General features: G+C 33.4%; 1 long non-coding RNA gene across 1 annotated transcript; it reads left to right on the top strand.

Annotated features, from left to right (window-relative positions):
- The first annotated feature begins 3669 nt into the window (after positions 1-3669).
- Positions 3670-7006, top strand: LOC117220574 (uncharacterized). Its single transcript, XR_004490303.2, has 2 exons — positions 3670-4293; positions 4416-7006. It is a non-coding gene; the product is annotated as an uncharacterized LOC117220574 (long non-coding RNA).
- Positions 7007-14301: the final 7295 nt, after the last annotated feature.

Raw genomic sequence — 14301 nt, forward strand, 5'->3', positions numbered from 1 at the left:
CTAAAATACTATAATTTTCTCTTGAACGACTTTTTTGTAACGTTACAAATATGAGAATAATTAAGTGTGACAGAGTTGAGCAGGACACCCTGTATAATATCGGCACGGGTTATGTCAAGGTTATTCGTGAATTATTCGCAAATAAATTATTCGTGAATAATTCATTCACGAGTACGGTAATAGTGGCATATCCGTGAATAAAATTAATCGCGAATAAAATTATTCAATTATTCGTTCGCATAATTATTCAGATAAAAAGTTATTCGAAGTTTTCGACAAATTAAATAGTTTCTTTTACCTTTATCGCACTTCTTAGAACATTTCAATTATATGTTGATATCTTTTATGTAAAGAACACGAAGTATTTAACAAAATGGACAAAACAGTTTTCGAGCGAGTTACTGTGCTCTCAACGAAATGAAAAGTTAATTTCTGTGCGTCAGTTGCTGAGCTTTTTCTTCTTTCATTTCTGTCCACCGTTGCAGTTGTAGGTATGTCAATTTCTATACTCTGATCTAATTACTGTACTTCAATTATCGTAATCAGTTTTAAGTAAATAATTCTATAACAAAAATATAAAAACGTGAAATATACTGTACTAAATTATTAAACATAATTTATTATATATGATTCAATACTTACGCTATTATTAAAAAAGAGAAAGTATATCAGGTGGTGTCACATTAATTGACACATTTGTCTTATCGTTGGCTTTTAGTTCAACACATCTTATACTACGTTCAACGAGAATTGACACAAAATGTGGACGGTACGTTCATGTGATCGGAGCTGCTCAGAGACGAATTTTAGGGGACCCTCATCGAGGGCCCTTGCATGCCCGAAAATTGTGATTCGGTCCTGGCCCGATCACGTTCCGCTCGCGTGATTATATTTTATACCAGTTCTCGTTGAACGAAGTATAGTATATGGTGTGCGAGTGAGAATTCGTCATTCGCGAATATCGAATAAAAATCTTATTCTCATTCGAATAAACCCTTTTCGAAAAAATGTAGTAATCCGTCATTTGCGAATTAAGAATTAAAATTCTATTGTTATTCGTTATTCGTCAACCGAATAAATTTGTCCCGACTCTGAGCTCACCGAACAGTTTCTTGCTCATTGTCACGAACCTCGCACAGGATTTCATGCTCGACAAATGATTATCGGGGCAAGTATGAGTCAACGTGCATGACTAGCAAATCCCAATTAGCGACGTTATCTAGGTAAAAAGAGACTTTCGAGAAGAGTAGCCTGTTTCGAGACGGTTATTGTGAAACATTTGAATTCCGGTTGCAGGTGCATTCGATGAAGGATAGATACACTTTCATTTTACGAGCGGCGAATAATTTGAACATCACTATTGGACACCAAAGTAAATTTTTCGCCGACACTTGTGACGCGGAGCGAATGATGAGGCAAAAGCGCCGCCGACTAAGCGCAACCTGAGAGGCTTGAACATCTCTCAGGCAACATCAAATACAGCAAAATGAATTCAACGAGGAAGCAAAATGGTTGCTGTATAGGCCTGGTATGACGGATTAGCCTCTGACTGCGCTAAGTTTCAAACAGCTATAACTTTTTCGAACCGAAAATTTTAAATGTGCTTTTCTCGAAATTGTGTTTTCAGAGTATGCGTACACGATAGAGAAAAAACTATTTCAACGATTGACTTCCCCGACCATTTTTTAGTTAGTTAATACTTAACTATATTCGATGAATTAAAAACAATCGTAAAAATATTAAGTTATATAAATGTTTTTGCATAAATAAGTCGATTGTTCGCTCTAAAAACCGTAATCCGTTTCCTAAAAATCGTCATATTTTTCCGAGTTTTCACTATTTTAGAAAGTTTGTTAGTTCATAGCTGATAGAATTTCGCGTAGAATAAGAAAAATCTCTGTTTGTTTTGTGTCAGACAAAAATTGAATCTGCTAAGTTTGTTCGAAAACCAACAACTCCGCGGCGCAACCTACGAAAGTGGACAATTATAGCAATAATAAGAGGCTTTATAGTTAATGCAAAAATATTTTTGTACTGACTAAGTGTTCAATAAAACTCTCCTAAACGGCTGAAAAAGTTCAATTTATAGTTGTAGGGGAAAAAATTCTTAAAAATCACTAATATTTCAACGTCGAAAAGCAGGTTCCCAATATCTCAAAATCTCTCGCACAAGTTGCTCTGACAAATACTCGCAAATTGTTTATCCATTTGAGGGCAGCTTCGAGTCACTGATCCTTCTCACGCAATTTCTTGATCTAATCAACTACAATGATAATATACATATTTCCGTTACGATATAACGTGACTCGCAGAGAGCTACTATCATAATAACAAAACCGGTTTGTATTGCGAGAGTAGATGTCTGACAGTGGCTCTACCGCGTTGCCACGGTAACTCGAAGCCAGTGTAGTCACGAAAAGTCACTACGCAAGGAGTGGGGTGGCGACGCATGCGCAAGGGCTCTCGCACAGCGGGGTAGGGCGTCTACCGGGCGACCTTTATAATTCTGAACTACCACGGGCAATTCGTGACGCAAAGCCTCTGTCTGAGGAGTTGTAATGTTCGTCCGGTAGACGCCCCACGCCGCTGTGCGGGGCTCTCGCGCATGCGTCGACTGCCCCCACTTCTTGACTTTTCGTGAGCACCCTGCTCGAGCCTCGAGACTTATAGGGCAACTAGGCTTGTGAAGCCAGTTACTGTGGCGTAGCCAATTACTGTGCCTTCGGTTCATTTTCAAGCATAATTAGCTTTATATTTATCGAATAAGACATATTAAATTTGTTTATTTAAATTCAATTAATTATTTCTTTGTTAAAATGAAACATATAAAAAGCGGAAGTTCTTAAAATATCACAAAACTTATTTCAATTTTTTGATACTGAATTCTGTACAGATTATCAGAAAGCTTAAGAAGATATTGAACGGATGAAGATCAATAATCGGTAAAATAAATCGTTCCAGATAAGATATCACAATGTTAACTGTATTAATCAAAAGTATTAAGATTACGGGAAAACAAAACAGTGATTATTTACTTATTTATTAGCAAATGCGGGGTTGTTACATGTACATATGATTTTAATAAAAACTTATTTTTTTAACGTTTTTCTCACGAACATCTTAGCTGATTTTAACATTTTTACGTTCTATTTATTCTGTAAGTATATTAGGTACTGATAAACCTTGAACATTTCATAAAAATAATTAAAAGATGAAATCAACTTGATTAGTATTTCTACTGCGTCAGCGCATTATATTTGAAAGTATTAACTATGATTAATTATTCTTTTTTAATTACTAATTTTTATAGAATTTTTGTTATTTCATCAATTTTCGGTTATGTATCGCGAACAATAATTATAACAATATATCGTGACTATAAAAATTCTAATATTATCACACTAGAACTTCCATGTGAAATCTGCATTTTTTAGGCCATTTTGAGGTTTTTGATATTTTACGAGCAGGATTTTCAATTTAAAAATCTGAAAAAATTACGGAGTATGTATATAGATGTTTGACATATCCCAGATTTTTCTCAGAATTTCTAAACATCATTAACAAGGAAAAATCGGTCAAAAAATTGATTTTTCGATTTTAAACTATAACCACCCTCCCGATCGAGATATAGGGTTAAAATTTTACACAGTATGTTTCACTTGTATCCTTTATCTTTAAGTTCATAAAAAATGTCAATTAAATTGCTAAAATGTTTTTAGCAGCCAAAACACCTGAAGTCCTTCTCTCCATATACAGGGTGTACCAAAGGTCGCTCGTAATCGGGAAATGAGGGGTTCCTGAGATTATTCGAAGTAACTTTTTTCTTAACGCAAATGCAATCCGCGGCTTTATTTGTGTTTAGTTATTAATGAAAAACTGTGACAAATTAGAGGCGAGATCAGCTTCGTCCGCTCGTTGGCTCAGTCGCTTTGCGCCCTTTGAGCTCGCCTCTCAGTGTTTTTCGTTAATAACTGATAAACGAAGCCTCGGATTGCATTTTCGTTAAGGAAAAAGTTTCTCCATATTACCTAATTTCCCGATTGCGAGTGACTTTTGGGACACCCTGTAGCGCTCCTAGAACTATCTAGAGAACTCCTCTGCCCTATTTAGTTTCAGATGGACACACGCCTTTACCTTCTCGGACTCTAGCCGTGAACATCGAAGGAGACAGGATGCAGCGCGAAGGAAAGAGGAACCAAGAAGGACGGCGACACTCGCAAAAAGATTGCCGCGGCTGAGGACGGCCGACGGAGTGGTGGCGGACGAGAAAAAGAGTGACCGGGAAGTGAGAGGGTGAGGACGATGTAGAATGCAATACGTACTGAGATATGGAAAAGAGAATCGTACAGTGAAGAAGGATAAGCAGATCGGTCGGGGAAGGGATCCGCGGGGAATAAAATCGATTTCATTGACAGGAGATAACAAGAAAGGAGATGCTGAAGCGAAGACGGAGTGGGAGAGAGATCCGGAAGAGTGGCGAGGGAATCGCTGGTATGATGGACAGTCCGCGAAAAAGGAAAACGACGTCGCATAAATAGAGGAAGAAAACAGAAGGTTGAAGACATGTATAAAGGATAGTGGTAGAGTCAGGAAAAAGGAATGGTGAGAATCTAGTGAAGCGAATGGAAAGAATTGATGGGACGTACACAGAGTTTGGCATTATTCGAGTTGTTCCGAATCAATATTTATCCGAGATTATTATCCGAATGAATTCTTTTTAGTCGAACGTTTTATTCGAATAACGGATTAATCATTATTTGTCATAAATCATTCTATCTATTTACTCGAATACATTATTCGCATAATTCTTTGTTCAGGATAGATTATTCGAGTGGAGATTGTGAAATTATTCGAACAAGTTATTCAAAGAGAGATTGTAAAATTTTTCGAATAAGTTATTCGAAGAGAGATTGTAAAATTATTCGAACAAGTTACTCGAATGAAGATTGCAAATTTATTCGAATGGAAATTGTAAAATTATTCGAATAAGTTATCGCTGTACGCTGTGTTACTTCAAACTAGAAACATCCGTTTGTTTAAAACGAAGCTGAATTAATCGATCGATTACAGTCATTGAAAATTTCACGGAGACGATCAAAGATTATGGTGACAAATTTTTGTTATCGTCAATTTGCACGTGCAACGTAGCAACGTAAACATCAATTCATCTTCTGAAATCACTCGTCTCTGAGAAGTTTTAAACTTGAAGCCATTGGAATTGTACTATTATCGCGGCTCCACTAGAAGCACACCGAAGCGAGAAATTAGCAGTTTTTATCGACGCTCGTACAGCTTTTATCGCGGCTCCAATGTAAATGTATCCTTACGCTAACGTCAGTCCATGATAACGATGAATCATAAATTGTCTGAATGCGTAACCACTGTTCCATCAATCTATCATTTGATCCAATTTACAATATTTCACTTGTGTGAACGTTCGGAACGAGAACTATAATTTCCAAATTAAACGATCTTCGATCTAAATATTTTAATACTTTTTTTTAAAGAAAATACAATGATGCATTTACTTGAAGAAAAAGAAATATATGATACTTCACAGAAAAAATTCTAGTTACCTTTATTATTTTAGTAAGTAAACAATTTTTTTTTATTAATTTTCATTAACATCGTTTACTGTTACAGTAATTTCCAAAATCCTTCTTTTTTTATATTATATTATAATATGTACTGCGTTTAAATTCTCTCCATGTTCAAAAAAATTAGAAGAAATGACGCACGTCAATATAGTTTGTTTAAAATTGTACTACGCAATCTTTTGCGAAATTTAATACTTCGTACGCCACAACAACGTTATTAACGTATAGCTATTTATTTTTCGGTAACAGTATCGTCGACGTATTCGATCAGTTGGAAACAAATTTAACTAATTCCACGGGGCACGCATTCATCTGTATATGTATATTCGCTTTCACGAGTTGCAACAGGAATAAATCGTAAACTCAGTAATTTAATTACCGTATGTCACGCATTTTCTGTAGATTCTAGGCGAATACGTTTCAATATTCTACGGCGCAATTCACAATTCACCTGCGGTATAAATTCCTTATGTTACAACTTTGCTTTTCACGGAACAGTCAGGGAAAAAGTTTGAGAAAAAGCTGATGCTTTTATGAAACGATCGTTCCTCGTATTACCCAGAAACCACTGGGTACATAGCCATTTCTGTATTTCGTTTGACAAAATTTTTGTGTTCTTCTGAAAACATCGCTATCCATTCCAAATATTTATTTAATAAAGTTTTAATAAATTAGGTACAAAGTTACTTTGTGTCAACGAATGTATTAATTTAATTTTTTTGTAATTCTTCAATTTTTTAATTTTTATTTCACTTTTGTATTTTTTATTTCTTTTTATTCATTTTTTCATATTTTTAATTTCTATTATTTTTTTTTATTTGTCGTGTGTATTAACTGAAACGATATTGCAATATAAATAATGTGTTATCTGATTCACTATAATGTACTTTTAATTTATTATTATTATTTAATTTATTATACACGTTAATTGAATCTATTTGGATCGTATCGGTGAATTATTTAAACCTGTCAGATGTGTGAATCTTTTCTCAAATATTTATTCTCTCATGACGAAACATTCTAGATACAGTTAGAAGATAACAAAATGAGCGAAATTAATCTCGAAAATTTGTTGATTAGCCATGTGTACCAGCTCGTTATCTGTAATACAGCAATGTGAATTCGTGACTTCGAACACGTCAAATAATAGGAACGAAAGCATTGCTGAATTACTAACGTTTTCGTCCAAAACTTTTATACAACTGTAAAAACTGCTGTTACTTTTTATGCGTCGAAATTGTACAAGGTAATTTAATTTAAGTTTTCTATATTTTTATACATTGTTATAATCAAAAGAAGATCAAATTACTATCTCGTTAAAATTATTCAATCGTTATGTTAATATTTAGACTAATAAAACTGTGTCGTTATAAGCATGTATTACAATAAATTATAAGTTTTCCATAATACTTCTATTTCTAACTATTTTTTTATAATAATTGTCAGCAGCAATTATCAGATACAATAAATAAGCGTTACTTGGAAATGTTCCTGTAATAGTTCTGTAATTTCTGTAATAGTTTCAATTACTTCGAAGTAGTGTATTAATATTCTCCGACACTTTTAATCTTTTTTTTTTGTTTAAATTGACACCTACATATTTACTACACACTTTATTTCATCTAATCAATATCGAATAATAAAATCTCATCGATGATTGCCAGAATGAAACTGCGAATTTTATGCACTTATGACAAAAATGAGTACATACATCGAATACAGTTATTTTCAATTCCATAAAATCATTAAAGAGCTATAGAAATGACTATGCAACTTCTGTATCTTGCAATTGATGCAGGCAATTTCTGTTTTGCATGAAAATCCCGTAGTCTAGTTAAAAGCATCCGAAATCAATTTTCCTAATTGATAACGGTAAATAAATAAAATAATGTAATGTAAGTAAATAAAACAAATAAAATAATGTTATAATTTTTAGTAATCATTAGTAAATCATCAAAGTAATCATTAGTTAGTCATTTTTAGTAAGTTGAAAATGACATACACGAACAGTATTAAATTTTTAAAATATAATAATAAATGCATAAGATCCACAATCTAGTTATATAACAACAATCTAGTTATATAACTATTTTTTATTACTAAACCGATTTTAATCGAAATAATAATTGGTATGCACGACTTTTTCATACTAATTATAACAGTTATGATCTTGGAAAATGAAACATGTGCTTCGTACAATGCATGCATGTTAATACGACATTGTTTGCTTGTTTTGTTGTTTAGATTTTCCCCTTTCAAATATTGTGACACACATTTATGAGATATCCTGCATAATATATGATCAAAATACAATTTCTTATAAACGACCGGAATAAAAGTTCTCTCAATAACATCTTTTAAATCAACATTATGGATCCTTATCCGAAATAAAAATAATAATTGCTATTAATAATCATTGCTAGTAATTGCTGTAATAATTGTTAGATGCCGAATCTACATGGACAATTCTATAAATGTTTTCCCTCCTCAATAATAAAATCAAACGTTTCGAATTAAAACAATAATCGCGACGCAACGAGTTTTTTCGTATCGACTGTAAAACAATTACGATCCCCGCTCACAAAATGTGATTTTCATGGTCGACTTCCGCGGCTAACAAACGAATAGTTCAACTTCAGAATCGGTCGGTGACGTACGAAATATCCCGGCAATCCTCTCGCCGTGGAAGATCAAAACAATCGACGTAACGGAGTTCCCTCGAAGTGGATAATAAATCCTGGCTAGCTAAAAGTTATTAGGATTCCGATGGAGGCGATCTTGCGAGAAACAGGACAGCCGGGAGAAAAACCCATGGAAATGCAAGCGGTTATAACGGCGCGGCGCGTTCGTTCAAACGACTCGCGTCTCCGCGCGTCCATATAGCGGAGAGAACCACACCGGACAAAGTTGCGTTTAGCATATGACTCTGATAACCCACGGGCACCGATAGCGGGCTCTGTTGCAGGCTATCGATTAAACATCGCGTCTTGCGGGCATATTGTGCAATTCCTATGATAAATAGTTCGGTCCAAATATCTACACAGGGGGTCAAGAAAAATTCGTTACCCCGAAGAACCCGCGACCCCGAACGACCCCGCGGATCCCAGACGTTGACGCGGCACTAATGTTACGCTCAAGAGACACCGTCTCGTTAAGTGAATGTGCAAGCGAGTCATTTTGTAAAATCCTGTCGAGATATTGCAATTAACCTTTGCACTCGAATGACGACTCCCATGCGATAATAAAAATTCCTACACCATTTTCCTGCGGGGCTCTCGCGTTGTTTTGTGTTTAGCGAATTGGGAAACGTGAGAGGATTTTATGGACAAATTGGCTGAATTTCATGTGTGGTTGTTTTTATTATTTTAATTTGGTATAGTTGAGAATAGTCGAACGACGCGAGGGAAGCCAGAGTTAATTCATTTAATGATCGAACGACGCGAGACAAGCGAGTGATGAGAAGTATGCGTGACAAAATGATATTGCGTGTGTGAAATTTATGATGCGCTTTAAATTGTTTATTTGATAATTTCACGAAACGTTATTGTCGACAAATTTCGCGAGCACAAGATTAATATGTCTTTTAAAACGAATGTACCATTTAAAACTAGATAACTCAGTCTTTACTGGATCAAAATAAATGCTTTTAGTATCAAAATGCTCGTAATAATTATGATTTATAGTATTGTAAGAATAGTCTGTGTTGCACAATATTTTTCATTATTTTGCTTTTTATCGAATAAGATACCATTTTATTTTTATTTTATTCGTATACCGTTCGAATAAAAATTATTCGACGACAACGAAAAATATTGTGTAATTCGTTTGTTTAAACTGTTCTCTTTTTTAAAAAAATAATACAGTTTGGTACAATTTAATTAATGCGTGTATTAACTTCACTCAGTTTATATATTTTTGAATAATACAATTTGGTACAGTTTAACTAATGTGGATATTGATTTTTCACTCATTTTATATATTTTTAAATAATACATTTTGGTACAATCTAACTAATGTGTGTATTCATTTCACGCATTTTATATTTTCATTAATGTTTATACGCATAAATAATATAGCGGCCACGTTTAAATTGCCATACGAAAAACAAATTATACTAATTCCTTTTTTATCAAACTTCTAAAACCTCAGTCGAGATCGTAAAATTGTACTAACGACGTCGCAGACGTTTACAGAAAAAGTAGACAATGAGCAAAATCGCATTGGATAGATCACAATTTCGAAAAAATCCGAATACTCCACGTGTTATCGAATGTTTCGCAAAAAACAAAGACCCTTCGAGAAGAATTTTATCGCGCGATTTCAAGGAAAACCGTTGTATTTATTAGCAACAATGCATTCAATAAACAATCGGCATCACGAATGATCGAACGTTCCAGGTATCGCGTGAATCGACGAGGTTGCTACAATCAGCGCAGATTAACATCGACCGATTACTTTTACCGCATCGAGTACCTTGCTCGGTAAGGTAAGATGACAATGGAAACAATTATAACGAATTTATCAGAAGCGGAGCGTGATCTTTTTTTTCTTACCGTGGCTTATTGTGCGCGTCTCTTTTCGTTGCGTTACACCGAAGCGTATGTGCATTTTTCAATGAAAAAAGCAAAGCTGACGTGGCGAGTGCAACGAGGACGCAGTCAGAAGCGAGTGTGTTGCACTCGACAAGGACAAGGCGTGTTTTCATAAATTCTGTTAATGAAACAGATGCGTGTAAAGTGTTCCGCCGCCGTCCCGCCGTCGCCCTCGCCCACCCTGCCAGTTTTTAAACGACGTTCGAGAACTTGGTGTGTTGTAAAAATTAACTAGAGATCGTCGGGTAACGCCTTTTTTGGATAATGTGAAAGCGTTTATGATTGGCTGTGGAGTGTCTCATCAATTACGATTGAAATGTGCATTCGAAAATGAAACGCCATCGAAATCTCTCTTTTCTTTTCGAATCGAGAATGTCATTGTTCAACGAATCATTTCTGTGTCACTTTTAAACGGAAAATGGTTTTGCGTACAACATAATATTCGGACATATTTTAAAATTCAATGATTTTGCTGTGATTGGACCAAATGACTTATTTCTTCGAGATGTTAAAGCGATGTTAAAAATATTCTAAAGACATCGTTCTTTAAATATTTGTTGCTAAAGTCAATTTACTCATTGTCTAGTAAATTAGTCATTCTAACATTTCAAAGAATTTCAATTCATTTTGTCCTATCGTAAACAAGTTTTATCGTAAAATATTTTCCGGATATTATCGTTACTCACTGTACGTTGCAGTAATTTGTATCTTACTTTTAAATGTGTATTTTGTGAAATGCAGTGAAACGCAATAAAATGTAAGAAATAGTTCAAAGTTCTATTTCATTAATAAAAGCGTAACATCAATGCAATTCATTTTTCATCTGTTTTATCCAATTATTGTGATAAAAGGTTCATTATTTATTGATATATTTATGTTTATAATATTCGTATTTATATTAATATTAATATATTTATATTTATATCAGTATTTGCATGTATATTCACATTTGTATCTAGATTAATATTTATGTTTATATTAGTATTCGTATTTGTATTAATATTTGTATTTGTATTAGTATTTGTATTAATACACTTATATTTACATTAATATTTGTATTGCATTTATATTGACATTTATTTTCAGACACGTCTATAAATTCTAAAAATGCACTAAATGGAAAGAAAGGCATTTGAATTCGCATATCGACTCGCTATGACAAATTCACGGTGGCAGTTTCAGGTGGAGCACCCTGTATGTGAAGTTATGTATATTGATACGCGACTCTCGTAAATACGCCCTCGTCCATATGCGCGTTTATTTAACTCGCTAGGTTTTAAAGAGCGCGCCCCGGAAGTCGGGAGTGGGTTTACGCAGATCATTGGTTGTTGAAGGTGAATGAGTATATGACAGAAACGGAGACGATCAAACGGACCGTACATTTATGTGTCTACAAAGCAATTTCCTGGACTGAATCCAGTGTTTGCTGCGTAAAATTTTCAAAAAACAGTACGGCCACGTGTCTTTTCAAAACATTTCTCGTGCACATATGTACACATGTATATTCGCTTTGATACATTTTCGTTCTTTGTTAGTTGATAATTTATGCTAAATTCGGCTGCATTGGCTCCATATAGTCGCTGTGTACGAAATTTTCATTTTTCGATAAATTGTCGATATTTAAATTGTTCTAATTTCGTAAAAACGAATATTGCACAACAATGAACCTCGACTCATTTTAAGGCTCCAAACTTCCACTTTTCTCATACGTCGTTCATTTTCTCTAAATGTGCTTTTACAATGTTATAGTAAGCGGAAAACTGAGGACATAGATTTATTCGCAAATGCTGTTACATGTATAAACATTCAATTACAGATAATTTATAATCACCTGTTATATGACCTACTTTCTATTTAAGTTCGATCATTATTTCCAACAGAGTATTGATGCAATTAATAAATATAATAAACTGAATTAAATACGATACAGCAATAAATATTCAATAAACTAAATAAGCGGAACACGCATTACGAAGACTAAAATATAATCAATAATACATCCTTAACGATCAAAACAACTAATTTTACAATATACATACATCGTTACTATATTTATTATCTCTCGCACATTCATTGATAAAACTTCAGAAAACAGTTTCGTATAAAATAAATTTTGTTACCTTCTGCTGACAATAAGTTTATAATTAAAATAATATGTGTCGCATACACACATTTCTGTAGATGGAAACGTATCACGACCTTTATCAACGTGATCTTTATCTTCGCGAATTTCTAAGCATGAAATTCGACATAGAACACGCTCGGCTCGAAATTGTTTGCGATTTCCGTGAACGAAATATTGTATTACAGGTCGTTGAGGACGAGAACCTAGCGCGATAGAAACATCTTATCGCGTGTATCCGGATTGGTGTTCCCTCAAATTACAACGACCGTAACGAACCAACGACGCTAGAAGAAGTGCGACAATAAAAAAGCGAGCCGTGTCAACTTCGTATATTCGCTCTCTTCCCGACATAATAACGAGATAATGAGGCTTACCGTATTAAACAATACACGATAAGACTGAGAGGCGATAAGGAGTATTGATAACGGAACGTCTCTGTGACAGAAAACGCAGCTGTACGTCGGATTCAACGAACAGTTAAGATTTCTATGAAAATAAATTGAATCTTTGAAAGTTCACTCTGTGAGAGGAAACTACTTTTACAATATTTTTAATCGGTTGTGGCAAGCTGTTTATGTGATAATGGCGTTGAAATAAATAAATGTGAGATCAGCCATACTTAAGCAAATAAGACAAGCTTAATTTTTATGAAAAAAATAACTGCGAAAATTTCGAGCCCAAAAATTTAAAAATCAAAAGATTTAATTATCCATGTGAAACTATTATTAACACAATAGTTTTATTATTTCATTATAAGCGTAACTCATATCAACTGTATTGATTTTTACACTACTATAGCGTTCACGATGTACTGTACTTCAAAACGTTCATCGAATGAAATTGTTTTCGATCGTTTACTATACTTAAACTATACTTTGTAAATGGGACATGTTATTGTTTATAAGTTTATTTTCCGCAACGTGTTAGCTGCGTTTAAAATGTTCAAATATATTGGTGCAAGTATCGGATTGTTTCTTTCAGATCGTTGTTTATAACAAATCTATATTTAGATCAGAGTACGTACAACTTTTTGGTGTGCACGCGAATGACGGAGATAGGATGTTTCTTGTTCGACCGTACGCTAGACGGGGAAAAGTGTGTAGTAAAAGTGAGAGTGTGACGAGAAAGCTGTCCTTAAAAAGAGTGTGAACACGTTACGTCAGATAACAATCAGAATTAAGTGCTCTGTGATAAAGAGAATTTAACGGATAATATAATTAACGAACTGTGCAGTTACATGCTACGCTAAAGTAATTCGAGAAGCGTAGATCTCGTTGGGAAAATACCTGCTGCTATTTTTAGCTATGCTTTGTTCATGAAACTTCATCAGATATATATACATACATATATGTACATACATATATATAGCATATAGTATAAAATTATTATAACATATGTTATAAAATTATTATAACGTACATTATAAAATTATTATATCGTATATTATAAAATTATTATAACATACATTATAAAATTATTATACAATTATTATAAAATTATTAGGTATTGCATGAAAGTCAATTTTATTTTATTATTATTTTTAATATTAATTATTCTTTATTTATATGTTTATTATTTTATTTGAAAATCAGATTATTGCACGTAGTTATAAGCGATAAATTATGTTAGATAAGACAGCGAAGCAACATCACAAATTGGAATTGTAGTAGAAGTAATGTTGAAGTTTGTTTAACGATAACACCATTCTATTTATACATTATATATATACATTATTTTATACATTATTTATTTATATATACATTATATTATACATTATTTATGAAACTTGAGTCAATAGTGTATAACTTTTGTATTGGTATACACATAACATAACATGTATATAACAATGTAACAATAATATAATAACAATATAATAATAGTATCTAAATACAATAAAACATTAAACATGTTTTTACAAAATAACGTTCCTATGCTGGTTGCATGATTTACTTTGATAATTAGTAAGTAATTAACTTCTATTTTCTCG

This window comes from Megalopta genalis, chromosome 2, assembly GCF_051020955.1.
Source record: "Megalopta genalis isolate 19385.01 chromosome 2, iyMegGena1_principal, whole genome shotgun sequence".
NCBI classification, from domain to species: domain Eukaryota; kingdom Metazoa; phylum Arthropoda; class Insecta; order Hymenoptera; family Halictidae; genus Megalopta; species Megalopta genalis.